Source organism: Bolinopsis microptera, chromosome 4, assembly GCF_026151205.1.
Source record: "Bolinopsis microptera isolate Bmic1 chromosome 4, MBARI_Bmic_1.0, whole genome shotgun sequence".
NCBI classification, from domain to species: Eukaryota; Metazoa; Ctenophora; class Tentaculata; order Lobata; family Bolinopsidae; genus Bolinopsis; species Bolinopsis microptera.
Genome location: NC_087075.1, coordinates 9,049,618 through 9,064,895, shown reverse-complemented (window position 1 = coordinate 9,064,895; position 15,278 = coordinate 9,049,618).

Below are 15,278 nucleotides of genomic sequence, written 5' to 3'. Positions count from 1 at the left end.
ATAAGCTCGTCTAAGCTGCTCAAATTTCTTGCCCTGAAGTTGATATAAAATGATATGATATCAAACCTGCTCATTTTTAAGGAGAACATGGAATAATTATTACAAAGGATGTCTGAGCTGCAGTCTGCACGTAAGATATCATATTAGTCTATGTAATAAGCGCCATGAGTTGGCACAGAATTTTTTGTCTCTGATTTTGATAAATTTGGTACCAAAAGTTGCCTTTAACTATGAATAATGAAAATTCACCGTGTAGCACGATTCGTTGAGATGTATGTGTGCCTCCTGTGCATTGCAAAAGTGTAATATGGACAAAAATGGTTAATTCATTGCTTAAAATGCCTATAACTCCTAAAATATTGAATATTTTGAAATAATTCTTACAGAATCGTAATAAGCTTAATCAGACGCAACTTTTGATACCAAAATTATAATATTTAAAGCACCAAAATTTCGAAAATTCTTTCAAAATTTTACTTGTATCACGTGGTGACCCCCACGGTCGCTACAGGGGGAGCCGCGCACTTCGTGCGCGGCGGGTCATACAACGTATGACAAAATTTTACCTTGTGTTCAGATTAAAAACTTTTGAAAAAAAATTCCTTTAAATCTTAAAATATTAGTACTAAAAGTTTCGTCTTGATGAGCTGATTACGATACCATAATAACTATGTGATAATAATTGAAAATATGAAAGTTATAGGCCAAAAACTAAAAATTTGCGCGAAAAAAGCACGCGCGGCGAACAAGCGCCGTGTAGCATTTTTTCCGAAAATTGCTACACGGTGGATTTATTTTATTCACATTTTTAGACAACTTTTGGTACCAAATTTATCGAAATCGGAGAAAAAAAGTTCTGTGCTCGCGCTTGGCGCTTATTACACTGACTATATTGACGGATAGGATGTTACTCGTCTAAATTTCTTCGAAGTAGCGCGCGCCGCTTTCTGCCCGATGGCAAGAGCTACGAAGTAGCTTGTAGCGCGATGCACTACTGGGTCGCGCGCGCATCAAATAATGCTTCTCGCAACCACTCTTCGCTAGATCGGCGAGGTGCACCACTGTGCCTCACCGAGCTGCGAAGGATTGACATCGTGAATCAACGCGCGCCGGGCCAGATCATTAACAATGGTCAAGATATCATAGCAAACTAAAACTAATTAATTCAGGGTGTAAGGGGTCTTTCGCATATTACGTTATCACTATCAACACTCCCTCCCCCTAAGTGATTACGCTTGCGCAACTTTAACAGGATAGCTATGTGTAATACTGAGGAGGATTAACAATTGGCCAAGAAGTTATTACGTAATATGTGAACGATACCATAGTTAGTTAAGTTTTAAAAGTTTACAGAACAAACCTTGCTATTGAGTTAAATCCAGGAAACTTTAGCACCCGTTAAGTAAAACCCCCGTTTATTATCTTTCTGATCACAAGCTTGTATTACAATTTTCAACAAAACCCCCCATATCTGCACTGTTTCCTCACACCACTTTGGTTAGAGTTACAGGTGTCACCTGTAACACGAAGGAGATGAAATAATTCTCATGAGACCACAAGTTGGGGAATTTAATATGCCCGAACAAATTCATTAGTTACTAAGTTACACCGTCAAACTTGCCAAAACTACTGAAGACATGTATTTGGAAACCCGGCATAAAACAGGTTCAAACGAATAACATGAAAATTCGAGTTAGTGACCTGGTTGGAGCCGACCCCTCCACAGTGAGTCCTACAACAGAAACATAGGAATATGAGGGCTATAATCAGACCGGTGGAGAGAATCAGAACCGCCACCACCGCCCCCACCACCGACATCACGTCATCCATTTTAAATATCCGGGGCAGACTCAAAGCTGTGAGGAGGACTTGGCAAGATATCGGCCCTTTTTTACGTATCAAGGTATTCCAGCAGCCAGCTATACTAGTTTTGTGGATTTAGATTAGATATGTATTAACTTGCGGTTGAAAGTGGTTGAGCGGTTCACTGTTGTCTAGGACAAGACAGTGTCGAGTGCCCTATACTCCTAAAATGATAATAAAAGTTGAATATTGAAATAAGCACAACTGCAGTCATGTAGTACTAGTAGTGGTATAAATATAATTTGGAAATTTCCTGTGTATACTCCTATTCAGCTCGTATATTGCCGTCATGCGTGCTGTGATTAATTACAACAGCTGAACAGTTTGATTTGTGGGAGCACGCGTTTAATTTGCAAATGTAAAAACACAAGTGCAACTGTGCAAGTGACTCGACAATATATTGAACGTAACGATATAGTAGAGGCTCTTACGGGCAAAAAGACGTGTTTTCTGCTACGAGTTTAGAGACCTTACCGCTAATTGGACACAATGGTATGATGTCTAAGGATCGATAATATGTTAAGAAGTATAAATTTGGCCTTATTAGTCACGTGCTATACCAATGCGCGTTTTAAACTTTGACAGTCTATTACTCTAAGGCAAATAAAGTAATTATATTCATATTTTGTCAGCAATAAGATCACATTGTTTTCTATTTGGTGTGAAAATATGAGCTAGAACGGACATAATCTCGCTGAGTTATAGCTGTTTGAAATTTATGATGAACGCGCGGATGCCAATTGATAACAACTAAATGCTTTTGCGCGTACGCGTAGTGCGCGTCAAAAATTTGGCAAAAACGCTTGCGGAGTGACAATATTCAAACTTCGATAAAGTATATGAAGTGGGTACTTCTCGGAAAGGAAAAATTTAGGCAAACACGATGTGACTATTTTTGGGTTGATTTAATACAACTGCAAAAAATTATTCAAACTTCAAGCAAAAAAGTCAAAATTTTTACCACTTTTTTGGATTTTTACCCCCAAAAAAATAGAGGGATTTTTCAAATTTTTAAACCATCTTGTGCGGCTGAGTTTTAACTATCTCCATGCAAGTTTTGCCGACATGCCAACAAAATTAACTTGTTCAAAATATCAAAAAACATGGTTTTTTGGCCTATTTTTTGCCCAAAAATCGGTTTTTTGCGATTTTACCCCCAAAAAGTCAGTCCAATCATCTTAAAACCACTTTTAATCGATTCTACGGTCAAAAATACGTCTAGTAAGGTGTATTTGGGGTCCCTAGCGTATCGAGCAGACAATGCCCGTAAGAGCCTCTACTAATATCAAACTAAATAGACAATGCATGTAGCAACCCTTAGCCCCGTATATAGCAGTTCATTTGAATGTAAAGGACCTAGCTGAGCGTTTCATTAATTAGGAAATATTAAATAAAACCGAGCACCTTAGGGCTAAATCATTATACATCGTGACATGAAAATCTTTACTGGGCGGCGCTCAGCCTGTCATTCCGCCGAATTTCTATTTGAATTATGAACATAAATATGAACATAAATATAATAATGAACATAAGCATATTAATAGCCTGGGGTCCCCAGAAGATCTGTTTAACACTTAAAGGGTGGGGCTATTATATCGGTTAAAGTGCAAACTAGTTGTAACTAACTTATTTTATAAAATTGATACATTCGAGATTAAGATATCGTGATTACATGGTCCTCATTAAGTCCTAGGTTTTGTATATGAAGCAAATGGTTCTTAAATCTCTTTTTAAATAGTGAAATTGACAAAAGATGATACGGTACATCATGATCAAGAAGATAATTTAAAATTTTTGATGCATTAAAAACAAAATTACTATTCTTGGTCTTAGACATTGAGAATTTAGGATATAGAAGTCTGCATGATCTCTTTGACTTGCTAAACCGGTGATAAACATCAACAGGAATTTGTTCTTCAAGTAGCCTCATTACAATACATCCTGTAAAGTATGTAAATAAGTGAAACAAGGTTAATAATTTCAAACGAAAGAACATTGGTTTCGTATGTTGAAACTTGTGATTAATCTTTATTGTTTTTCTACTCACAATACAAATACATTTTTTCTGCAACACAAACAGTTTTTGCAGCAAAGGATGGTGAAAAACAGCACCCCAGTGGTATCCGTATACAATACATTAAATATGGTTGAACAAGTGAAATATATACTTGTCTTAACACTTTGGCTGGTACTATAGAACTTATGGAGTAAAGTGATCCGCAAGATTTTGAAACTGGCGCGTTATTACATTGGTAATATTATGATCATTCCACGTTAAATTATAATTAATAATGACTCCAAAAAATGTACACTTATATTTATTTGACTCTGGACAGCTGTAGGTTTGGGAGCTGGTGAAGTTTGGAGGTAGCTGTAGGCTGAGGGTAAATTACTTGGGGATCTCAGGCTTTAGTGTTTATAAACAAAATGAAGATATGTCGGATAAGGCCTTTAAACGAAGTTCAGGTAGAAATTCGACCAAGGTGGCAAAATTGACAAATTCTATCTAAACCTTTTGCTGACCGCAAAATCGTTGCAATCGCAAAATAAAGTTTAGGGTTATTTTCAAGAAGGTTTTTTATCCTATCGTGATCAATATCATCTGCAGATAAGTATTTAAAAATGACTGAAAAATCGTTTATCGTTCAATCCAAGATGAAGGCAAAACTTTATAAAAAACACACATCAAGACGCCTAAAGACTTTATATGTTATTTGCGATAGCTAAAATAATGAAACACAAAATAGTGTTATTTGACTTTGAATAAGCTTAATTTATGTTGTTCCATACTGCAAAAGCGAAGACGTATAAGACTAAATATGCTATTTAACCATAATAGTAGTAGAAAATCTTTCAAAGTACGAAATATCTCTTTAAAAGAGCATCCTAGGCACCTTATAGATATCAAAACGCATAAAAAAGAAAACAAAACATCAACCATCTTCTAACTTCTTCCACTCCTCCCTATCTAAAGCTAAAAATCTAAGGTCTTCGAAATCAGTCAAATTCTTAAGTCTAATATCAAGATTTCTACTAGTCAAGTCTTTTCTAATAACATCTAATAAGTTTAAACATGGTCTACCTCGTCTCCCTTCCATAAAAATATCAGAATTTATAGCAAATAACATAGAGGTGTATGCTGGTGAGTCTTCCTGTCCTCTTAAGATATGTCCTAACATTCTCCATCGAAACTTAGAGACTCTCACAGACAAGGGAGTGACATAACAACGAGCATAGAGTGCCTCATTAGAAATAACCCCAGTAGGCCATCTGATGTTGAGGATTCTTCGGAGGTGTAGCTAAAACACCATAATAGCTAAAATAATGAAACACAAAATAGTGTTATTTGACCTTGAATAAGCTAAATTTATGTTGTTCCATACTGCAAAGCGAGGACATTTAAAAGACTAAATATGCTATTTAACCATAATAACTTTAAATCGTGTCCTTAAGTTCGTAACAATTTTAGTTTCATATTATTTGATTCCGTCGCGACTTATAAGCTTGACTAATTATTACTGCAATAAAAGCAGCTAATTTCATATTGGCACTAGGAACTTACTTATAACATCGTAACGGTAACATCCTTCCGTACTCAAATATGAAAATCATACCGAGCTAATAGAATTACAATTTCGACTACTTAGATTTAAACCGATCGTTTACCAAAGTCCTAGTTCTGTTTCGTTTATTAATATTACTAATAATAGGACATTGGTACGGTGACCTATATATATAGCTAATTACGATCATACAAATTTATTCAATTTATTGTGGATGTTACGGAGGTGGTATATTTAGATTTAACGTAGCTCAAAGAATCCTTATCCTCTCGGTCGCGTCCAAAAATTGTGTTTCTCCTGTTCCTACAAATAATATTATATTAATAATTTGACCAAAACCCATAATCATGGGTAGAGTGTACCGCTGCCAGTGTCTCTCTTTTCCAAACAAAAGGAAATGATATTAATTTGAGGAACAGTCCGCTAATGCAAATTGATACCGAGAATGAAATCGGTCGCTCGCTTTTTCAAATCAATAAGCTTTATTACAATTCGTGAGCCGTGATCGAATGGAAAAAGCGAGCGACCGATTTCATTCTCGGTATCAATTTGCATTAGCGGACTGTTCCTCAAATTAATATCATTTCCTTTTGTTTGGAAAAGAGAGACACTGGCAGCGGTACACTCTACCCATGATTATGGGTTTTGGTCAAATATCATCTCTTTTTGATTATAATGTCAGGATAATTTACACAGCTAGTCGAAACTTCATTAACAAGGAGGTAATTTCGACGATTTCGAAATTCTGCCTTTGAAAACGTTTCCTTGTGTTTAGTTAGGTATATCTGTCGATAACCGACTGAATATGGCACTTTTTACTCATTCAAGTTGGCATTAAATTCATATATAATGCCATTTAAATATCGTGGAAAGCAGAATATATTCGAAATCACGAATGAGCAAAATTCTCACCTTTCGCACGTGCAAACTTTGAGCGGACGTTGCGTGCGCATCCAATATTGAATCACCGTAAATTTTTGCATAGTGGTATTTAATATATAGTTTGATAAGCATGCAAAGTTTCAGAAGATTTCAAAAAGAACTTGGATCACAACGGGACTCCAAAGTTGATAAAAATCGTGAAAATCAAAATTTTTAGTGATTTTAGCTATTTTAAATGAATTTGGGCGTGTCCCCACGTGTGCAACTTTTCGATTTTTAACTTTAAAACTAGCCTATAAAACAATTTACACCTTTGAGAAGCAAAATTGAGCTCCACAACCCAAGGGATAGCCCAACACCAGAGAATACTAATTCACAACTTTTGTGTTTTTATAAAATTATTCTTCAAAAAAGCACTAACTTCAATAGCAAATATCTTTATGAAGGAGTAAGGTAGGAAACTTTTCCGGTAGATTTTTAGAATGCTTGAACAATTATCTAAGGTAAAAATGTCCTCAGATTTTGAATAAAATTACTCTTTAATGGTGTAAAATCGATTTGAAAAGTTGTTGTTTTGTCAAAAATCAAGTTTTAAAAACACTTAAATTGATGACGTCATCAAGTGATGATGATGATGATAAATTATTTTTCAATATAAAGTAAACTAAAGTATAAACGATTATCTTTAAAACCTGTGGTTCGAAATGACTGTATCTTTTATACTTTTGAATCTACGGACACTTAAATGTAGGCTACAATTGACTGCAAAAAGCGTCTATACATATTATTATATATATATTTGACCAAAACCCATAATCATGGGTAGAGTGGACCGCTGCCAGTGTCTCTCTTTCCCAAACAAAAAGAAATGATATTAATTTGATTGACCGTTCTCAAATGCAAAATGATACCGAGAATGAAATCGGTCGCTCGCTTTTCCCATTCATTCACGGCTTACAATCAATCACATGTTGTAAAAATTCCTTTGGGTTGCGTTCGGGTCGATATACCTAGTATTTCGGAATAAGGGTGGTACTGGTAGTTAGTGAATTAGCTGAAGTTTATTGATTCTTTATTGCTGAGTACAGCTGCCTTCGGGTAGTTCTTCTTAATCTATTACAATTGTAAATTAATGGGAAAAGCGAGCGACCGATTTCATTCTCGGTATCATTTTGCATTTGAGAACGGTCAATCAAATTAATATCATTTCCTTTTGTTTGGGAAAGAGACACTGGCAGCGGTCCACTCTACCCATGATTATGGGTTTTGGTCAAATATCATCTCTTTTTGATTATATTGTCAGGGTACTTTATAAAGTCGAAATATAAACTGATGTCTTCATTAATAAGGAGGAAGTTTCAACGATTTCGAAATTTTTCCTTTAAAAACATTTCCTTGTGTTTAGGTAAGCATATCGGTCTATCACTGACTGAACATAAAACATTATAATCATTCAAGTTGCCATTAAATTCATATATAATGACATTGAACTGTCGTGGTAAAGCAGAATTTGTTCGAAATCACGAATGAGCAAAATTCTCACCGTTCGCACGTGCAAACTTTGAGCGGTTGTTGCGTGCGCATCCAATACTGAATCGCCGTAAATTTTTGCATAGCGGTATTTTATATATAGTTTGATAAGAGTGCAAAGTTTCAAAAGATTTCAAATAGAACTTGGATCACAGCGGGACTCCAAAGTTGATAAAATCGTGAAAACACCCATTTTCAGTGATTTTAGCAATTTTTAATCAATTTGGGCGTGTCCCCACGTGTGCAACTTTTCGATTTTCAACTTTAAAACTAGCCTAATGCACAATTTATACCTATAGAAAGCATAACTGAGCTCCACAACCCAAGGGATAGCCCAACACCAGAGAATACTAAATCGCAAAATTGACGTTTTTATAAAATAATTTTTCAAAAAAGCACTAACTTCAAAGGCAAATATCTTTATGAAGGAGTAAGATAAGAAAACTTTCCGGTAGATGTAAAAACTATGTGGACCGTCAATTGTGGCAGTCGGTTCTAATAAAACGTGAAAACCCAGAAATTAATACTCAATTGTCTGAGTCCGTAAATGAAGGTGATTGGATAAAATATACTTGGAAGTTAATGTAATATTGAACTTATTAACCTAAATAAATTTTGATTACTCAGTTTTATGAAGGAGCTATCTTGTTAAAATGTTTGTAGTACTATGAGGAATTATTCACGGCTTGTTGCGTTGTGGATTCTTTTAGCCGTTATATTTTATGTTTCTTTTGGAAAAAATTTGTGATCGTGGTTGGGTTTCAAAATGTTATTTGTTGTTGTTATATTTCGTAGTATTAATAGATTATTTTAACATTGTATCTTTGCAGCTATGTAAGTTTTCAGTACGTCCTGTTTATGAAAAAGGCATGTAGCCGAAACGTCGACAAAGAATTATGTTTTAACACACTGAGTGGAGACTCTCATTTCGTCAACTACAATTAAAAATAAATGATTGACCCACTCATAAGAGCAAAACAAGATTACCAGATTTTCAGAATGCTTGAACAATTATCTAAGATAAAAATTTCCTCAGATGTTGAAAAAAATTACTTTTAAATGGTGTAAAATCAATTTTAAAAGTTATTACTTTGTCGAAAATCAAGTTTTAAAAACGGTTAACTTGATGACGTCATCAAGGGGTGTTTATGACGTCAAATAATTTTTTTATACAATATAAACTAAAGTGTAAACAATTATTTTCAAGATCTGTGGTCGGAAATGGCTGTATCTTTTATACTTTTGAATCTATGGACACTTAAATTTAGGATACAATTGACTACATTTGACTGTCAAAGCGTCTATCCCTGAATATGTATGTATCACGACAATCTGTCGTAAAACAGGGGTTCTAGAAAACCCATTTCCCGATGCTCCTGAAACCTGAAACTTTTTTGCAGTCGATTTGGTCAACGTCTAGACGCCCTGAAAAATTTCAGATCTCTAACTCGATTTTAACATGGTTTTTAAGGCACCTGAATATGGCGATTTTGGGTTTTTTACCGAATTTCGTATAACAGTGCTGGCGAGTATTTTATGCAAATTTCTTAAAAATCTCAACATAACTATTTTTTATTCCTGTCATCTTTGACATCAAATTAGAATGTTTTGAACTAAAAATAAATCTGCTGAACGACTTCCGATGAGTCTTAATGCCTGAAAAACTCCTGCCGGAGGCGGCGGCCTTCGGCCGCCGCCTCCGGCCGGAGTGCACGCTTCGCGTGCACGAAAGAGGCTTGTAACGTGTACCAAAGGGGGTATAATAGTAAAGGGGGTATAATAGTAAAGGGGGTGCATAGTATACCCACAATAAATGCACCGGTCGTGCTTGCCAGCACTGTGATCTTCACGACAATATCTGTTGTAAAACAGGGGTTCTAGAAAACCCACTTCCCGATACTCCTGAAACATGAAATTTTTGTTTACTGTCGACTTGGACAAGGTCTAGACGCCCTGCAAAGTTTCAGATCTCTAACTCAATTTTAACATGGTTTTTAAGGCACCTGAATATGGCGATTTTGGGTTTTTTACCTAATTTCGTATAACATGCTGGCGCGTATCATGCGCAAATTTCTTAAAAACCTCCATATAACTATTTCTTATTCCTGTCATCTTTAACATTGAATTAGAATGTTTTGAACTTAAATGTACCTGCTGAACTACTTTCGAAAAAGTCTTAATGCCTGGAAAACAATAAAGGGGATATAATAGTATAGGGGGTAAATAGTATTGTGAATATAAGGGCGACGGTAATGCTTGCCAGCATTGTGATACGGGATAATACAAATTTTGCCGCAGAGACATTACAACTATGCGACTAATAAATGATGTTCCGATCTGGATTAATTGCAAATACAATAATATTATACCAACAAATTTAACCGATGTGTAGGATCGCATTTAGTTTAAAACACCGATTTATTATTAGCACCTTGGAAGTGAAAGTTGCTTAATTTGTTACCTTATTAGCTTATTCATCTGAGTTAGTGGTCACAGTTTCTTTCCACTTTAGCCCTCCTGTGGTTAGTGTTACCAACTAGTAACGGCTCATAAGATTGCTGTTTGTAAATATCCCTGATTTTGTTTTTGACCATATTAACAATGCTACCCAACATGTGTGTTAATTTAAGAGCCTAAGATTATGTCTCCCTAGTACTTTACTTACTATGGCTAGGAAGAACTACTGTCTTGCAAAACTTACTGGGCTATGGTCGGGGCGGCGGTGCTCAGCCTGGGTCCCCAGGTAAAAACAAACTAAACCCGAAACCGCTGTTCAAGCGCGGAACATTTTTGGGAAATCTGTACATCATTTGTCATTCATTTATGGAATTATTCAAAATTCTTACATTTCATATCCATCAAAAATATGATCAAACTCTGCTCAAAATGACAAGCTTTGATTGCTCGTACCATTACTGTTCAGAGTTAGATTATATATCCCTCACCTCTTATCTGCCTAGCTCCTATTATCTACCAGAATGTGGAAATGGAATGCGATCTCATTCCCCATGTTGTTAAAACATGATGTGATAAAAATACAATATTCATTATAGCCTCGATAGGTATAACCATTGAAACTAACTTCAAAAAGCACTTGCACTCCCATCAGAGGCTCAGTGACTAATTGTGTAAAAGCTATATCATATTTAACATCTTACATCCGATGATCTGTTTATCTGCTCCAACATATCTCTCTCCGGAATAACATGGTTAAATTGAGCTGAGCTGGACTCGCTTATGTCAATTAAAATAGTATCTAGAGGTTTTTAGGGGTGAATATTTGCTTATTTAAGTTTATTTTTATTATTTTGTATATTTGTATTGTGGAGGTTGAGCTGGTTACAAGCTAAGGTTAATTAATTGCTATTATTATTATATTACTATTTGACCAAAACCCATAATCATGGGTAGAGTGGACCGCTGCCAGTGTCTCTCTTTCCCAAACAAAAGGAAATGATATTAATTTGATTGACCGTTCTCAAATGCAAAATGATACCGAGAATGAAATCGGTCGCTCGCTTTTCCCATTCATTCACGGCTTACGAATTGTAATAAGTTTCGATTGATTAGGTACATCAATCAGATGCTGTAAAAATCTCTTTGGGTTGCGTTCGGGTCGATACCTAGTATTTCGGGGTAAGGGTGGTAGTTATTACTTATTGAATTAGCTGAAGTTTATTGAATCTTTATTGCCGAGTACAGCTGCCTTTGGGTAGTTCTTCTTAATCTATTACAATTGTAAATGAATGGGAAAAGCGAGCGACCGATTTCATTCTCGGTATCATTTTGCATTTGAGAACGGTCAATCAAATTAATATCATTTCCTTTTGTTTGGGAAAGAGAGACACTGGCAGCGGTCCACTCTACCCATGATTATGGGTTTTGGTCAAATATCATCTCTTTTTGATTATAATGTCAGGGTACTTTATAAAGTCGAAATATAAACTGATATCTTCATTAATAAGGAGGAAGTTTCAACAATTTCGAAATTTTTCCTTTAAAAACATTTCCTTGTGTTTAGGTAAGCATATCGGTCGATCACTGACTGAATATGCCACTTAATACTCATTCAAGTTGGCATTAAATTCATTTATAATGACATTAAACTGTCGTGGCAAAGCAGAATTTGTTGGAAATCACGAATGAGCAAAATTCTCACCTTTCGCACGTGCAAACTTTGAGCGGACGTTGCGTGCGCATCCAATATTGAATCGCCGTAAATTTTTGCATGTAATTGTTTTATATATAGCTTGATAAGCACGCAAAGTTTCAAAGTATTTCAAGAAGAACTGTTATCACAACGGCACTCTAAAGTTGACAGAAAATGACGAAAACAGCAATTTTCAGTGATTTTAGCAATTTTCTATCAATTTGGGCGTGTCCCCACGTGTGCAACTTTTCGATTTTTAACTTTAAAACTAGCCTAATGCACAATTTATACCTATAAGAAGCAGAACTGAGCTCCACAACCCAAGGCATGGCCCAACACCAGAGAATACTAAATCGCAAAATTGACGTTTTTATAAAATAATTCTTCAAAAAAGCACAAACTTCAATGACGAATATCTTTATGAAGGAGCAAGCTAGAAAAATTTTCCGGTAGATTTTCAGAATGCTTGAACAATTATCTAAGATAAAAATTTCCTCAGATTTTGAATACAATTACTTTTTAATGGTGTAAAATCATTTTTAAAAGTTATTACTTTGTCAAAAATCAAGTTTTAAAAACGGTTAATTTGATGACGTCATCAAGGGGTGTTCATGACGTCAAATAATTTGTTTATACAATGTAAACTAAAGTGTAAACAATGATTTTCAAGACCTGTGGTCGGAAATGGCTGTATCTTTTATACTTTTGAATCTATGGACAATTAAATACAGGCTACAATTGACTGGCAAAGCGTCTATCCCTGAATATATATATATATATGTATATATATAGATAGATATCACGACAATCTGTCGTAAAACAGGGGTTCTAGAAAACCCACTTCCCGATGTTCCTGAAACCTGAAACTTTTTTTGCAGTCGATTTGGTCAACGTCTAGACGCCCTGAAAAATTTCAGATCTCTAACTCGATTTTAACATGGTTTTTAAGGCACCTGAATATGGCGATTTTGGGTTTTTTACCGAATTTCGTATAACAGTGCTGGCGAGTATTTTATGCAAATTTCTTAAAAATCTCAACATAACTATTTTTTATTCCTGTCATCTTTGACATCAAATTAGAATGTTTTGAACTAAAAATAAATCTGCTGAACGACTTCCTATGAGTCTTAATGCCTGAAAAACTCCTGCCGGAGGCGGCGGCCTTCGGCCGCCGCCTCCGGCCGGAGTGCACGCTTCGCGTGCACGAAAGAGGCTTGTAACGTGTACCAAAGGGGGTATGATAGTAAAGGGGGTATAATAGTAAAGGGGGTACATAGTATACCCACAATAAATGCACCGGTCGTGCTTGCCAGCACTGTGATTAAATAAAAGTTCTAAACAAGGGATAGGTAAAACTAAAAACAACGCCAAAGTCTAATCTTTCCCTAAAACAAATAACTAAATATCAAAACTTGAAGTTTATTAGTTAATTAGTTAATTCGTTGCTAATTAATTGCTCCCAAATCACCCAATTATCACCAAAAAAACACCAAAGAGGAAATTAACAAGTAAACTAAGATTTGGTAGAAGGATCATTTACATATAACGTAATTCAGATGTCAGCCATTTTATACCCTCTCCAACGTTAAACGCAGCTTTTGTCTTTAAAAAACTTAACAGGCACACGAAAAGAGCTGCTGTAAGCGAGGTGACAAAACGTCTGAGATGACTGTCAAGGTGACAATGAAATAAGTTGGTGTAGACCCCCTGGCGAGTTAAGTGACACCTTCTGGTGGAGTTACAGGTGATCACGTGACAGTGACTTCAAGCTGTGTGCAGTGACTCAAGAGCTTTTACCTCTGATAGCGAATAATCAGAGGATACTGAGGAGACTTGTTAGAGGACACTGTTAGAGGACACGTACTGTAGTGCGACACGTACTGTAGTGCGACACGTACTGTAGTGCGACACGTACTGTAGTGCGACACGTACTGTAGTGCAACACGTACTGTAGTGCGACACGTACTGTAGTGCGACACGTACTGTAGTGCGACACGTACTGTAGTGCAACACGTACTGTAGTGCGACACGTACTGTAGTGCGACACGTACTGTAGTGTGACACGTACTGTAGTGCAACACGTACTGTAGTGCGACACGTACTGTAGTGCGACACGTACTGTAGTGCGACACGTACTGTAGTGTGACACGTACTGTAGTGCGACACGTACTGTAGTGCAACACGTACTGTAGTGCGACACGTACTGTAGTGCGACACGTACTGTAGTGCGACACGTACTGTAGTGCGACACGTACTGTAGTGCGACACGTACTGTAGTGCGACACGTACTGTAGTGCGACACGTACTGTAGTGCGACACGTACTGTAGTGCGACACGTACTGTAGTGCGACACGTACTGTAGTGCGACACGTACTGTAGTGCGACATGTACTGTAGTGCGACACGTACTGTAGTGCGACACGTACTGTAGTGCGACACGTACTGTAGTGCGACACGTACTGTAGTGCGACACGTACTGTAGTGCGACACGTACTGTAGTGCGATATGTACTGTAGTGCGACGCGTACCCTATATAGACCTTATGTATGATATTCGAATCAAGTAGAACTAAAGAAAACGCGAAATTTAAATTATTAAATTCACGGTTCAAAAATGAAATAGAACATTATAAATGAAATAAACATTAAACATCTTATTAACAAATCCATTCGATCCACACAAAAAATATGCTGTTCTTTTGGAGAAATGGCGAGGTTGATTGGAATAAGCGGTGAAATACTGAAATGGTGACATAATGCAAAATAAAGAGAAAAAATTTCACTGACATATTGAAATGAGAAAAATAGATGACAATGAGAATAGGAGAAGAGTGAAACGACAAATTGACCAAGTGACTGAGTGACTCGTTGTCATGGAAACCAGAAAGTGCAGTCGTTCAAGTTCGCTAACGAGGAACTGTGACAGTAAGTGTTCATGAAATCCCATCATTAAGAACACTTTTTAAATGTAACCACGCTGACACAGTGTTAGTAACACCATGGTGTTACATCACCATGGTGTTACGTCACCATGGTGTTACGTCACCATGGTGATTGTGGCGAAGTTGTAGCTCATGATTTACAAAGAACCGTTCAAAATGACATTGTGAATGGTGTGATCTGGTGTGATAGTAGGTATGATGGAAATAGGATGCTTTAGTTAGAGTTGATAATGAAGCACTGCAACCTGGTGCTCATTTACCTAGCTTGCTATTTACTAGCTTTACTATTTACTACTAGCTTGCTAGAAGTATCTACTTACCTAGCTTGCTAGTAGTATTCTATTGCTTGC